Below are 15,505 nucleotides of genomic sequence, written 5' to 3'. Positions count from 1 at the left end.
AATAGACAAACAGAAAGGAAGGAAGGCAAACCTTTTATTCCCGTAGAGAGAGAGAGAGAGAAAAAAAGTCCTGCTTCATAGCCCTCTTTTGTGTATTTGGGGGAGGGGAGCAGAGAAAGGGAAGGAGCAAGTCCACTGGAAAGTGGAGCATGAATGGGGGGCTTGCAGACAGGCTCCGGGCATCTCTGTGCCATGTGCCAGTGGAACAGAGAGGCGCATTGACGGGAGGGAAACAGCGGGCTTCCGTTGTGGTGAGCCCGGTTGCTGGGGTGGTTGGGCCGGAGCAAAAGACTCAGGGCAGCTTTGTGTGAGTCTGTAGGTGCCTGAGTTTGGGGGAGGACATTGGGGGTAACGGGGGCGGGGTGCCGGCTGGATGGCAGTCTTGGTGGAGTGGCTGTGTCTGTGACAGTGGTCTGTGATCTCAGGGAGGAGGGGCCCATTGTGCTAGAGGACTCACCTGGGATCAGCCAGGTGTGGCTGCCGGCTGACGGACAGAGAGGGCGGCAGGCAGAGCCATCCCCCTCACCAGCATCTCCCCCCACCACCACCCGCAGGGGCTCCAGAGAAAAGAAAACAGGTGGTGTGAGCTTCTTAGTAGAAGGAAAACCTACACCACTGGCTGCCATCCACAGCTCCAGCTTTGCATTTTGGAGGCGGCAGCATCTGATAGACCCCAAAACCTCAATTATTTAGGGAAATTTACTCTCAGGAACCCAGCCAGGTAATAGGAAAGGAAGGCAGAAAGCTTCCAAAATGGCCACAACAGTTATCCTAGAAACCAGATACTAAGAATCAGACCCTTCAGTGGCAGGAATCCTCGGGCACTTCTCAGACTGTTGACTTTGACTCGGTGGAGAGTTTTGACGATCTGGGTGATGGGGGGTTCCGGGACTTCTAGTAGTTTGTACATCCTCTCTCTAGTGCAACTATTGGTCACACACCCAAGCCCCATCAAGCAAAGATGTCTAGGGTGACTTGGTATAGGGTCAAACTGTCCTTGCAAGGCTGACCTCAGAGTATTGCCATGTGAATAATTGATCTGTCTCATCCTGAATATTCAAACACAAGTCGAGGTAGGGCACTGTGCTTGGGTTTTAAAAGAGAGACCATGGGCAGCCCGGGTGGCTCAGCGGTTTAGCACCACCTTCAGCCCAGGGCCTGATCCTGGAGACCCGGGATCGAGTCCCACATTGGGCTCCCTGCATGGAGCCTGCTTCTCCCTCTGCCTGTGTCTCTGCCTCTCTCTCTCTGTGTCTCTGTTCTCTTGTGAGTAAATAAATAAAATCTTTAAAAAAATAAAAAATAAAAGGGAGACCATAGGCAATCCGTCCTTGGACAACCCACACTTCCAAATGGCTAAGATAACATTTTGGTGCTGATTTGAAAGGGGGCTGTCTTGTAGGAACTCCATTTTATGCGGAATGCCTAATGCGAGCAGGTGAATGAAACGTGGCTGTAACCAGACCTCTCTCCACCACGCTCGCACTCAGGGGATGTATCAGGGATGAGGTGCTTTATAAATAAATGATGCCTGAGCAGGCACAGGTGCCTTTCCCCAGCTGGCTCTGTGTCTGGTGGTTTAGTCTCCCAGAGTGAGAAATGTGCCCCCTCCCCGCCCCCCACCTGTCTGTCGTTCCACATGAAAGACAAATGGTGAGGGTCTCTATTAGAGATGGTGAGTTAGTCAGTGCCCTGGCCCTTAGGGATCCATCAGTATACAGGTGGTCATGACTCACCTTCCAGGTCCGTCATGGCTCCAGGCCCGCAAAGGTGCTTCCTGTTTTCACAGAAGCCTGGGTTAGGGACAAAGCAGCTGAGGATAGAGACCCCATAGGGCCTCCTAAATGCCTTTCTGAACACAGGCCAGTTCAAAGTCATGGTGAAAGTGAGCTCTTGGCAGGTCGGTAACATGAGTCGGCTCTGAGGATGTCTCAGAGAACTGAGTGCGGTGAAATTGCTTCTCCTGATGGGGCCTGTTTTTCAGTACTTTGTGCACAAGTCCAATCCCATGGGATTTTAGGACATATTCTCTGAAGTGAGGGTTCCAGGGCTTAAAAAAAAACAACCAAGTTTTTAAAAAACCCATTTACTGTGGGACTTCTCAGAGCCTTTACTGTACTTGTGGACAGTGTCAATCTGTAAAATGAGGGATGTAGCACTTCCTTGAATTAGTCACACACAAGACAGTGTGCAACTCGAGGGGTGCCATTCACACTGCATTTTATTATACCGTCTGTGAATGGAATCCCCGGAGTGGTGCAATATGGCAGGCCTGGAACCCCTGTTCCCCAGCCTTCTGGGGAAATAACACTGAGGGAATTCCAGAGTTTAGAAGCCCCGTGCTGCCCCCATCCCCATATGGCTGTATTCACGCTTCTGAGTTCTGTGGCTTCACGGGGGGCCAGAGTAGGACAAGGCAAGAGAATAATGTCTGCCTGTGTGGCTTCCAAAAGGCAGCAAGGTGGCTGCTGGTTAGATGTTCAGGACTTGACCGGCAGCGTCTCCAAGGCTCTGCACAACCCAGGACCACCCAGGGGGGCCAGCTGTGCCCAGTGTAAGCTCCAAACAGCACCACTGCTGTAGCCACCAGAAGAGGTGTGTGCACTTCGGTCTCCTGATTTGCTGAGATTTCGGACCCCTCCGATGGAACATTCTCGGATTCCACAGTTGGCTTTGTGGATGTGGGAGTCAGACTTCTCAGTCGATTTTGCATTTATTATTTCTTTTTTTTTTTTTTTTGCATTTATTTCTGACAGGCAATCTGGAGATCCCTGGGTCATCTCTCTAGTCTGGCTGGGAGACATCCTGGGTTGTGAAACTGCCCCCCCACCCCCCCCGCTTCTTTTTTTAAAGATTTTGTTTATTTGAGAGTGAAAGAGAGAGGGTGAGGGGCAGAGGGAGAAGCAGACTCCCTGCTGAGCAGGGAGCCCAATGTGGGGCTCGATCTCAGGACCCTGAGATCATGATCTGAGCTGAAGGCAGATGCTTCACCGACTGAGTCCCCCAGGTGCCCTATTAAGCTCCTTTTCTACACCTTTCACCGATTACTCAGAGGGAGGCTCCCCCACAAAATATATATCAGGCTGTGCATCCTGGAGCTGTGTGTGCTTCCAGTGGTGGGGATTTCTCATGTGACTTTCCTTTGCCTTAGGATTTTGGCAGAGTGCACTTTCCTCGGAAACTTCTCGAGAGCAGTTTAAGTGTTTCGAGGGTCAAGGGGAGGTTTCTCGGGCTGCAAGAGGAAGGGGCCACCAGTGGACTCCGGTCCAAACACAAGCAAAATAATCTTTGAAGTTGATCGTGCCACCTGACTGTGATCCCTGGGAGCCCCCATGCTTGGTTATCTTTTCCCGACCCTTCTCGAAAGGTCCCTAGTGCCTTGTCTGGGCGTCCCACCTGACTCCATCATGTTGCATTCCTGCACAGAGACAGTCTGTCTGGGCCCCACTTTTTCTTGGAACTCCAAAATGCAGCTTCTGCTTTCCCCACTCCGAGGATTTGAGACATTTTCACTGAGTCTCATTCTGAACTGGCAAAGTAAGTGAGATTCCAGGGCAACACGCATCCCCACTCCTCCCTCTCCCCACACTCCTCCACCCAAACCAGGCACTTTCCATCGTTCTTCTGAAATGTAGGCTTTGCACACGTACTGCCTTCTTTTTTCTCTGTCCTCTTGTCACTTCTCTACATTGTTCCTTGTTCTAAAGTCCCTAGTTAAAAAAAAAAAAAAAAAAGTCCCTAGTTTTACCTGGAAAACACCAGTCATGAATGAATTCTTCTCCCCCTTCCCTTCCTGCCTCCAACCTATCTCCTGCCAGCCCTCCCTGCCTAGAGGCCTCCCTCCTTCCCTCTGTCCCCTCCATCCTGACCGTCCTTCCCTCCCTCCTTCCCACCTCCCTCCCTCGCCTAGGTAGTGACAGGCTGCCTACTGTGTGCCAGGCACTGTTCTGGGACTTGGGCACACAGGTGAACAAGTCAGACGAAGTCCTTGCTCATGTGGGATAATTTTTCCGTAAAGGAGGTAGACGTTAGTATGGAAGGTAATATGTAAGCACATTTCAGATGGTGATAAAAGGCCATGAGGGAACCTGCACAAGGTGAGGAGTGAGGGTGTGGTATTGGCCCCTGAGACCCAATGCAGAGAGGCTGCTGTGGGGAGGTGGGAATAGTAGGTGGTGGTGGCTGAGGGCAGAGGAGGGGGCGGGTTTTTGGCAGTGTGGTGTGATCTGATTTACCTTTTGAAAAGCTGACTTTGGTTGTGTTTGGAAAATGGACCGTAGGTAGGCAAGAGTTGGCCAACAGGGGCTTTACTTTGTTTCAGACAAAGCCAGATACAAAGAGCAAGAATCCCACAGCAGGCGGGTTATGGAGGGGTGAGTCGTTTTACAAAAGGTTGCCTTGTGTGTCCTTTCATTAGTGCGATTATTTAAAATGTAACTGGAATTGTCAAAACGTGTTTAGTTCACAAATAGTTCTTGCATTGCCGTTGCCTGGAATGAGGTGGCTGTACCTCATCGGCCTAGGTGATCCAGCAGGTGGGTCGGGGGGGGTGGTTTGTGCCGTGCAGGCCCAGGCAAGGGAAGAGGCAGGGGCAGGTCTCCTCCTGTGTGCCACTGATGGCACAGTCTACAGAACTGGGGCGGGGGGGTGTTCTCTGGTCATGAGGCCATCTCACCGCAGGCTCCGGGTGGCAGGCCTACGCCATCAGCCTCGAGACTCAGCCACTGATAAGAGGACTGAGGGACAGGGGGAGGCTTGGGACTCAAAGGAATTCCTTGATCCCATTCTGGAAATGTCTTGGGGAGAAAGGATGTGGTCTTGGTGACGCTGGAGCCTCCACCAGAGGTTTGGGAGGACAGCAGATGGTGTGTGCACGTCTATGTTCTATGAAGAACATAGACCAGTCTGTTTGGTCGTTTTTTGTTTGTTTTTTTTTTAAAGATTTTATTTATTTGAGAGAGAGAGAGCTAGAGAGAGAGAGCCTAAGTAGGGGGAGGGTCAGATGGAGAGGGAGGAGCAGAGTCCCCACTGAGCAGGGAGCCCAATGTGGGACTCGATCCCAGGACCCTGAGATCATGACCTGACCCAAAGGCAGATGCTTAACCAGCTGAGCCACCCTGGTGCCCTAGACCAGTCCGTTTGTGAATCTACTTCTCTGGTCTTCATGTGAACTACTTACAAAACCATTTTTTGGAAATACGTTGAATGAATTTGAATATTTCTCTATATACTTAAATATTGAGACATGTGCACATTCAGAAATCAGTAGTGTACTTTGAATTTCACCTGTTGGGCCACCCACGTGATTACCACCTGGACCATGCATGGCATGGAATCATGGTAGCACCCCAGCAGCCCCCATGTGTGCCCCCACATACGTCCCATCCACCATCTCGGCCACTCTCCTGCCTCCTACCCCGAGGTTCATTTTGCCTTTTTTGTATAGAGGGAAGTCATATAGTGGTGCTCTTTTGTGTCTGGCTTCTTTCCATCAACCGTGGGCCTGGGAGATCCGGAGATACTGTTGGGTGTAGTTGGGCTCATTCATTTCATCACTGTGGGTTATTCCATTGAGGGAATATCCTGTGGTCTCTGCACCCATGTTTCCATTGATGGACAGTTGGCTTGTTTCCAGTTTTATGAATAAAATTTCTGTGAACTCTTCTTTTGATGCCCGGACATAGGTCAGGAGCAGAGCCTTTGCCACTTTTCCTAAGTGGTTGTACTAGTTTATCCACCCAGAGCAGGACATGGACAGCACATGAACTTGTCTGAAGCAGAGTCCATTTAATATCTGCTGACCTTGGGATCTGCCCTCACCACTGATGAATACGCCTGGTGGTGGGGGATCCGGGCTGCAGACCCAGGGCACGGCAAGCTGGTTGGGTGTCAGCCACTTAAACTCCCTGGACCTTTGTTTTCTCACCCATGAAAATCACGCCTCTTGCTCAGAATACTCAAACTGCCAAAGATACATTAAGATCAGAATGTGGAGTTGCCAGCCAAGGACGTATGACTCCTGAAAGATGTTCAGTACTCAATATTGGCTCCGTTAATAAGAATCCTGATGATTGGGGCACCCGGGGGTGGCTCAGTGGTTGAGCATCTGCCTTCTGCTCAGGTCGTGATCCCGAGGTCCTGGGATCGAGTCCCACGTTGGGCTCCCTGCGTGGAGCCTGCTTCTCCCTCTGCCTGTGTCTCTGCCTCTCTCTCTCTCTCTCTGTGTCTCTCATGAATAAATAAAAATCTTAAAAAAAAAAAAAAAGAATCATGATGATCATCCTATTTCTGCTTCCCTTGCAGTTTCCTGTAATGTCTCCTCCAGGCTTACCTGTATTACTTTTTTTTGTTTGTTTGACAAGCAAACTTTATGGGAAAAGCAAGTGGGAAAAGCCCGGGAGAAAGCAGCACTGATCTGTGATAGCTTTTCCGGCAGCAAAGAAACAGTGTAGATGTTTGCTCATCTCATGGCAGGACATGGGCAGGGAAAAAGCACAGCTGGCCTCATCCCTGGAGGTTAGGCGGCCTTTCTACCCTTGGAAGAGCCCCTAGAGCACATTGGGAAGAAGAGGTGACCATACCCCGTGGAATTCTCTAGGCTTCGGGCTGGCAGGCAGTGTGGAGCTGAAGGTCAGCCACCCTCCAGCCCCCTGCGGAAATGGTGTGATGCAGTGGCCTCCCGTCATCCCTTCTCTTTGCTGTATTTGGTCTTGTTTTCATCCTTCCCTTGCCTTGCTCAAAGTGTTGACTCAGTATGACTTTGAGCGGCTGGCTCCAGCCCGTACTTGTGACCCCAGGGCAGCTTACTGGCCGCTGCCCCTCAGCCTCCTGCCCTGCAGGTGGCAGTGACCCCCACTCCTCCCGCCAATGGAGTGAGCAGATGCGTGTCACATGCCTAGAGTGTTGCTTGGCACAAAGTAACTCTCTATGGATATCCGCTGCCCTTCTTGTTTGTGAGCTTAGTTGTCATCTTGTAGAACACGGTTTACATTTTTAAGAGTGTATTTGCCTAGGAAAAGAAAAACTTGGCTACTTTGGTCTTTGGTGCTGAAGACCCTTAGGCCCTGCCTCCCCCACGCTGCACAGGCTCAGGGTCCCCTTCCTTCTGGGGACCTCAGGATGTTTGCCTGCACAAGGAGATGATGCCATCTGCTCAGGGGCTGCAGGAAAGGCCAGTTAGCATGGCCTCTGCTGTGCTCGCCTGGCGGAACAAGGACCAAGGGCCTAAGTTTTGCTAGTTGTGCAAATCAGCAGAAGGACCAAGGGGGTCCTTTCATCCATCCATCCATCCATTCACTCATTTATTTGAATCTCTATTTTTTTTTAAAGATTTTTATTTATTTATTCATGAGAGACAGAGAGGCAGAGACACAGGCAGAGGGAGAAGCAGGCGCCTTGCAGTGAGCCTGATGCAGGACTGGATCCTAGGATCCCAGGATCACGATCTGAGCTGAAGGCAGATGCTCAACCACTGAGCCACCCAGGTGCCCCGAAGGAGTTCCTTCTAAAAGGCTCTTTCCCCAGAAGCTGGACATGGCCCGTGCGTGAGCAACAGGCCAGGGAAGAAGGGACAGAGGGACGCGCAGAACAAGAGAAAGGAGCTGAGGGTGACTGGCACAGCTTTGTTCAGCAGGTCAGGAATCTTTTCTGCGGCTGCTCAGGGCCCCCAGCAAGCCTGGGACAAAGCAGCTCCTGTTAGGAGAGGGGAGAGGCGTGCCCAGCCCACGGACAGCCTGGCACTGCCGAGAGCGGCCCCTGTGCCCGGCTGCCGCGTGGGCCCCAGGGTCTGGGTGAAACACGGGAATCGTCTCTTCTGATGAGGACCAAGCAGAGCGGGTGCCTGGCGGGGAGGCCCAGAGGCCACAGACGCCCAGAGGGTCTGCCTCTGGGGCCGTAGATCAGGGCAGTGCTGTTCACCTGAATCCAAAGCCAAGTTTAATTCACGTGGCTGCCTTTCGTAGGCGCCAACAGAGTCCCGCCCTGGCTGAGGTCTTTGGTCAGCATTCTTTTTTTAAAATTCATTTAAAGATGTTTATATTTTACATAGGCAGTATGTTCACATGCTTAAAAAAACCATATAAAAAGATCCATCCAGCGCAGTCTGGCTTGCATTTCTGCCCTGCCCCTTCTCCAGCCTTCTAGAATAGCCTTTCTCAACCTTATTTTCTTTACCACCACCATCTCTGGCCAGGCTCCTTTTACAGTTCTTTCCTGTCAGTGCCCCCATGATTGTCAGTCCCACAGATACACATGGTTAGGTACCATGGCCCTTTGTGGGGCCACAAACTATTGTAATATATAAGACTTCTTCATTCCTTAAGGTCCAATCTTCACTGCCTTGGGAATACACACTGTAGAGTTCTTTATGTCATCACTGGCAGGTGCAAATCCTATTTCCCTCCTTCCTTCTACAAAATGTAGCAGGTCTACTCCCGGGCCCCCCCTGGATGGGAAGTTGGGCATGTCTTGTACAAGCAGGGTGTGTGAATCTGTCACCCGCTGAAGGGACATGTATGTCAGGGGCTGGGTCTCAGGAATGAGAGGGCTGGTCTGAGGGTCCAGCCTTGATTTGGGATCTGTTGGGTGGAGAGTTTCTGGGGTCATCTGACCTGACTTTCATTCTGGCCTCGCCTCTGCTGTTGTTTATGACCTCAGGCAAGTAACTTATGATGATGGTCCCAACTCTGAGGGTTATGGTAAGAATGAAAAAGGAAGCCTCCTTAAAAGGAGAGCACTTTGGCCACTACCTGGTATGCATGGTAAGTGCTCAGTACTTACCAGTGTACTTTCCCACCACCATCACCACCACCATCATCATCATCAGTCTGGGCTACTGCTGTGGTCTGCGTGTTTGGGTCCCTACAAAATTCATATGTTGAAGCCTAACCTCCAAGGTGATGGTACTAGGAGGTGTAGCCCCTGGGAGGTGCTTAGGTCATGAGAGCAGGGCTTCCTGAATGGGACTGGTGCTCTTATAAAAGAGACCCTCAGAATTCCCTAGTTCCCATCTGCCGTGTGAGCTTATTGAGGAAGGTGGCCGTCTTTGAGGGGGGCACCAAATCTGGTGGTACCTTGATCTTGGAACTTCTCAGTCTCCAGGACTGTGAGAAATAAATACTTGTTGTCTGTAAACCACTTGGTGGCTTGTTTGTTATAGCAGCTGGAACAGACTAAGACAGCCGTGCAGGTCGTCAGGGCAGAGCTGGGCTTTGAAGAAGAGCCCTGAAGCTGATTCACCCTGTGTCCTTATTACCTTGCTAGGCTACTTCTGGTTAATTCAGCAAAGGATATTTAGAGTCTTGCTAGAAAATACCAAATTCCAGAAAACTGCTTGCTTAGAGGTGAGCCCACAAAATTTGCAAGAGCTGCTGCTGGAAGATCAATGAACTGGGCTAAGAGCAGATGTCTCTCCCTTCCAGGAGAAGGAGCATCACGTAGGTGCCTCCCTAGAGGCATCTATTTTGCCCCTCTCGATATTTCCCCACCTTCCAAGAACCTGCAATTTCTAGCTGTGCACTTAGCTACCCTTTGATCCCCACTGATGTGTACTTTGTGTCGCTAGCTTATGTAAATGTAAGGAGCCACCTTCCAGCTGAGTCCCCACCCAGAAACGCTTAGCCATCTTTTTGAAATTCTGCAGCGCAGATGTTTCCAAAGGGAATATGCCCTTGCATTTCGAGATCAGAAGCTACCAAACCACAAGAAAGTCCATTCTCAGACTTGTTGTCCACTCAGCCTGTGTTCCAGAGCAGCATCTGATCCACAGAGAGCAGACAGGACCCAATAAAGAGGACCAGGAGAGACATGACTTGGTGTCATCTGCTGGCCCCACAGTCATTACCAAAACCCACGCATTAAACTGTTCTGAGTCATTCGTTTCTACCTCCAAGTGAGGTGATCGTCTTGTGGTAACAAGTGAATATCCTTGTGCAGGAATAAGGTGATGGGTTAAACAAGATTTATGGGTAGGTCAGCAGCCAAACCTGCTTTGAAAAGCTCCTCTCTTTTTCATGCTTACTCGCAGAGGACAGAAGTGCTGAGGCTCACTTCCTCCCTAGTCAGTGTGTGGGACATGCCCGAGACTTTGCTCCTTGCGGAATGATACAGCAACAATTGTTTTGAGCCTCCTTACATGGAGGGTTATGGTTGTGGTGGCTCCTCACTCGTCCCAGGCCACAAGCCAAGATAGTCCAGAATTTTTGTGTTAAAAAGTACAAAACGTCAGAGTATCAGCTCGAGCCATAATTTGTTTCTCTCTAGAAAAGTAGAACTTGAAAAGCAATTTAGTTATTTGAGGCTATGCATTGGATGTGCGGCCTTTAATCAGATCTTCTTTTAATACTGCATTTTTCTCTGTACTCCCTGCCCTCTCCCCCATCAAGAAACCCATTTCAGATAAATAGTAATGCTTTATTTACCCAGAAAAAACAAAATCTTTTACGAAATAGCCCTGGTTTCAACTCCATTCCGTAGAGCTGAGATTTGGGTGTATATTGTTTTCGTGGCCTTTGAGCATAGTTCTGGACTCTCTTCTTGCCCTGGGCCCGTTCAGCTTTATTTTAGGACAAATTTTCTTTTACTTTTCACCCTCTCAGGAGAAAAGAGGGGCTTTGTTCTCAGGGAATGATGAAACCATTTCTCTGGCCCTTCTCCACCACATTCTTGACACCTCTTTAATTTGTTAAACCTGAGGATCTGGTTAAGCTGAGCCTGTGCCTATAAACGCAGGGCCGGGGCCTGTTTTGCCCATCCAGGATGTCAGCAGTCTTTCCCTGGGCAAAGCCACAAGCAAACCGAGGCTTGACACTCAGGAAGGAGTCTGTTCAGGTCCTCAGCAACCAATCCTGCCACTTTAAGGCTTCAGAATGACATCTGCCTCATTTCTTTAAACTGCCATGAAATCAGATCTCTGGCAACCAAAGTGGAGCACTTCCTGGTCATTTTACAATGGATGCTAAGCACCCCAACTTGATTTTATGATGGGATCGTCTGTTGCAAGTGGTTTGGACTTAAGTCCTAGGCATTCTGCAAACCAACAAATGGGTTTCATCTGAAGCCTGTTAGTTCCACCATCCCAGGAAAGTTGAAAGGACACTCCCTGGTTGTTAGTTTCCAAAACTCTGGACAGAGTGAAGGTTCTGTTGCATAAGCCTACTTATGTGGACGACGCCTTTGAAATGTTCCGCAGCCGGTTCTTATAGATTTCTGGAAGTTGATGGTGTCTTTTGAATTCTCAGCTTTACTGGATGCCTAAAAAAGAATCGACCCAAAGTTGATTAATGCACTCTTTCTACTTCTTACAGATGGATCGAGTTGTGGTCTGCTTCAGGACTGGGAGTAGGGGCGGCCAACTGGTGTTCCAAGGGCTCCATTTAGCCTGCAGATATTTTGTTTGGCCCACACAGTATTTTAAAAAAACATTTGGATTAGATGCCAACGCTTAAAAACTAGGAGATTGCACATAAAAATACAGATTTCAGGCTTTCCTTGGAAAATCCAGGAATCGGCTGCCCTGGGCCCCACGTTCTGCATGGTGGCTACCTGGAATCAAAGTCAAGGCTGGCCTAATGTAGCGACCACCTCCCTTAGAGCACATAGCTGCCCTCGTCTGTAGCCCCCGCCCCTCCTTCCTGTCTCCTGAAGATGGATGGAGTGTCCTTTGTGTTTTGCCAACTGCTCCTTTGTGCTCCTGCCGTTGTTGCTCTCATACTTGGGCCAACCTTGCTCAGTCAAGGTTTCTTTCCGAGCCTGTTAAGCATTTGAATTTGTGACCTCTCTTCTGGAAGTGCCACTCCCATCTGTGGCTGCCTAACCCAGCACTTGGCTTACAGCGGCACTCTGGAGGTGTTCGCTCCCTCTTTCTTCTTTCTCCTTTGTAGCTGGGGGTAAGATGTTTTAAAGAGCTTTTATTACGAAGTGTTTGAATATACAGAAATATAGAGTAGTACGGTGTACTCACCACTCAGCTTTGACGGTTATCAATCAGCTCACAGCTAATCTGATTTCTTCCAGACCTCTGTCATCTCCCAGTCCTGTTTCATCCCAGTAGTTCGAAGCAAATCCTAGACATCAGAAATCCTAGATAGCAGAACTACATCATCGCATGTGTAAACATGTGCTATGTATCCCTAAGAGAAAAAGACTCTCAAAAGATTCATACTACTCTTAGCAAATAGGAGACTGAGAGCAAATTCCTTAATAGTATGAAATATCCAGTATTTAAACTTCCCGTTGTCTCAGACCCATCATAAAGGTTTTTCCCTCTCGGTTTCATTTTCATTACTTTATCGTTTGTCTGGATCAGAAGGCGGACCAGGCCCATACTTTATAAGTGGGATACCTTGGTTTCTCTAAGTCTGCTTTAATCTAGAGGTTCCCCTCTAGAACTGTTTTTTATTATTGTTGTTGCTAGTATTTTGCCAGTTTGTTAAAACAAAAACAAAAACGGCTTCTTTATCCTATCAACTTTCTCACAGTCTGGCTTTTGGCAATTATATTCCCATGGTGAGGTTCAGCATGCCCCCCTGTCGATGCTAGAGGCTCAGTTGATTCAGGTTCAACTGTATTGGCCAAGACGGCCTCATAGCTGGCAGTGGGTTCTTTTGTCAGGAAGCACATGATGTCAGGTCACTTCTCTTTTGGCGATGCTAGTAATTGTCGAGAGTGCCTAGCTCCGTTGATTCAGTGATGCATTAACTGCAAAATGGTGATATTCTGTTCTAATTCTGTCCTGCCTTCCTCCTCTGTTAGTTGGAAAACTTCTATAAAGAGAAATGTCCCTTCATCAACAATGATAGAATTCATATAGGAAAAGATGGATGAATGCTTGATTCTTCCCCTTTATTTACCAGTTTTTAAAATAATGGGTTGGTTCCTTAACATCCTTCCAGTGGCAGTCAATTAGGGTTTTGTGGGGTTTTTTGTGCCATTATGAACTCATAGATTTAAACATACTTGATGTCTTAAGATGTTAATAGACTTTTTTGAGGGGGTAGTTCCTTTTGTCCTCATCATTTGATGGTTCTAAATAATATGACTTCCTCTCCTTTCTTTCTCTGGCTTAGCAATGTGCTTATTCTGAGGTGTTAGGGAGGAAAGAATCCTACAAATAGACTAAGGGTTATGATCCCTACACGTGTGAAGGGGAAATCATAAAAGAGCTCTTCTGCACCAGCTGACTGAGGTATTCCTCAAAGCACTAAGGAGTTTTTAGATGTGACTTCAGAACTGTTAGAGTTTGTAGGGTAGGAGAAAGTTCTGTATTGATTAGGTATACAGGGCTGCTGTAACCAGAACCCAAAGTTAACAGCAGCTTAAACAAGATAGACGCTTGCTTGCTTACGTAACAGCTGGGACATAAGCGGTCCAGGGCTGGTATACAGGCCACGAGGTGCAGAGACTAGGCTCCTTCTATCTTATCATTCCACTGTTCTCAAGGTGGTACCCCCATCCGCATTGTCCAAGGTGGCTCCTGGTGTGTGTGTGGGGGGCAGGGTAGGGACCAGGAGGAAGAAAGGCATGCCCCTTCCTCTCAAGGGCATAACCAGGTAATCTCCTACAACCCTTCACACTGAGCTGCAAATGAGGCTGGGAAATGTGGTTTTAAGTATTTACATTTCCCAATCACAAATAAAACATTATTGTAATGGAGACAGTTTTAGAGAGGTGTTTTTTTGTTGTGTTTTGTTTTTGTTTTGTTTTTGTTTTGTTTTGTTTGTTTTAGATCCCACAGACACAGTCGTACACAAAACAGATGAGTCTATGCCTTCATGGGACTTACCTCCTAGTTGGGGAACCAAACAAACAGTTAAAAAAATATATATGATAATGTCCAATGGTTACTGCACTATGAGGAAAATCCAAAACAGAATGAGGCCTCAAATGTCCAGTTGCTGTTTCTCCCCAGATTCAGGGACTCCTCCTCCTCCTCAGGGTCAGTCCAGGAACCCCCCAAAATGTTTTATCTTTTTGCCTGAATCAGGTTTCTCAACCTCAACACTATTGGCATTTGGGGCCAGATAATTCTTTGTCGTGGGAGCTGCCCTGTGCACTGTGGGATGTTTACCAGCATTCCTGGCCTCCACCTCCCAGATTCCAGCAGCCCGCCTGCCCCGCCCCACTAGTGACAGCCAAGAATGTTTTCAGATATCGCCACATGACCCCTGGGGTGCAGAACTGCCACTAGTTAAGAACCAGCAGACTGAAGGCTTTAGTGCCTGATTCTGGTGCAAACCACGCCTTTATCGTATTGAATGTTGACCAAACTATATGTTTTTTGGGGTACATGGGGGTCCACTCTAGAAAAAGCCACTTATTTGTAGAGTGGAGAGTTCCTAGATCTCTCTGGGTGTGTAAAGCCACCAGGAACTGGTTTCTTGCTGTGCACAGTGGCTTCCCTGGTGAATGCCCAGGACAGTGGCTTCAGGGTCCAATGTTGATGAGTAGTTGAAGTCAAAGGAAGCGTGGCTTGGAGCCTGCTTGGCCACCGCCTCCTTGTGGCCTTGGGTGAGGCATGTGTGAAAAGTGCCCCACAGCAGATGGCGAGGGCCAGCAGTATGGGCGTAGCCTCTCCTTAGCGTGGGGTTGGTGGGCTGGCTGCCTCAGGAAACAGCCAGGAGACATCTCGTATTGGGCCTTTGCCTTCTTGTTTGCTTCTAATCAACTGCTGGCCCAGACATTCATTCATTCCTTCCTTGAAAAGATTTCTGCTAGGCACCTACTATGTGCTGGGCTTTGTCCTGGGCACTGGGACATAGCAGTGAATCCAATGGATGAGGCCCCTCTTCTGCTGGTCTCTAGGGGAGAAAATGTTAATCAGAAATCAACCAATGAATAATGAGACTTTCAGATGAAGCAAAATGCTCTGAATAAAATAAACGAGGTGATGGTAGGGAAAGGAGGAGCTTCAGGTGGACCAGCCAGCGACAGTCTGCTTGAAGAGGTGACCTTGACCTGAGCCCTGGAGAAGGGGGTGAGGGAAGGGAGTTCCAGGCAGGTGGAACAGCATGTGCAAAGGGCCAGAGGTGGGAGGAAGCCTGACCTGTGTGGAGGGCAGAGAGAGGTCTAGTGTAGCTGACAAGCCATGGCCGGGAGATAAAAGCGAGGTTTTAAGGGGAGGTCAGACCACACAGGGCCTCAGAGGCCACAGCCACAGGCTTGGATTCGATTCTGGAAGGGAAGGGAAGCTGCTGGCAGGTGGCAGGTTGGGGTGTGTGTTTGCAAGTACAGGAAATAATTATGACAACAGTCTGTCGCACTTAATGAGCACCTTTGGAAGGCAGGGACTGATTATCATCTCTGAGCACAGCTATGATGAGCCAGGCTGAGGAGCGAGGGAGCAATGTGTCTCAGGTCCCAACGCTAGAGGCCCAGATGAGGGGCCGTCAGAGGCAGGTGCATATCGATGACATGAGAGAGTCGTCTAGCTACAGTTCATAAGCAGGATGGAGCATTTCTCTTGGGCCTTTTCGCTCCCTCCTTCTAATGGGACTTCAGAAAATTGACT

At 49.0% G+C, this 15,505-nt stretch overlaps 1 protein-coding gene across 4 annotated transcripts in view; it reads left to right on the top strand.

The window, feature by feature from the left end:
- NFATC2 (nuclear factor of activated T cells 2) overlaps nucleotides 1-15,505 on the top strand; it is a 145,003-nt gene that overhangs the window by 102,388 nt on the left and 27,110 nt on the right. The gene's annotated exons all lie outside the window — the stretch shown is intronic.

Source organism: Canis lupus, chromosome 24 (genome assembly GCF_003254725.2).
Source record: "Canis lupus dingo isolate Sandy chromosome 24, ASM325472v2, whole genome shotgun sequence".
Lineage (NCBI taxonomy): Eukaryota > Metazoa > Chordata > Mammalia > Carnivora > Canidae > Canis > Canis lupus.
The sequence above is the reverse complement of the archived record's forward strand: the minus strand, read 5'-3'. Positions and strand labels throughout refer to the sequence as shown.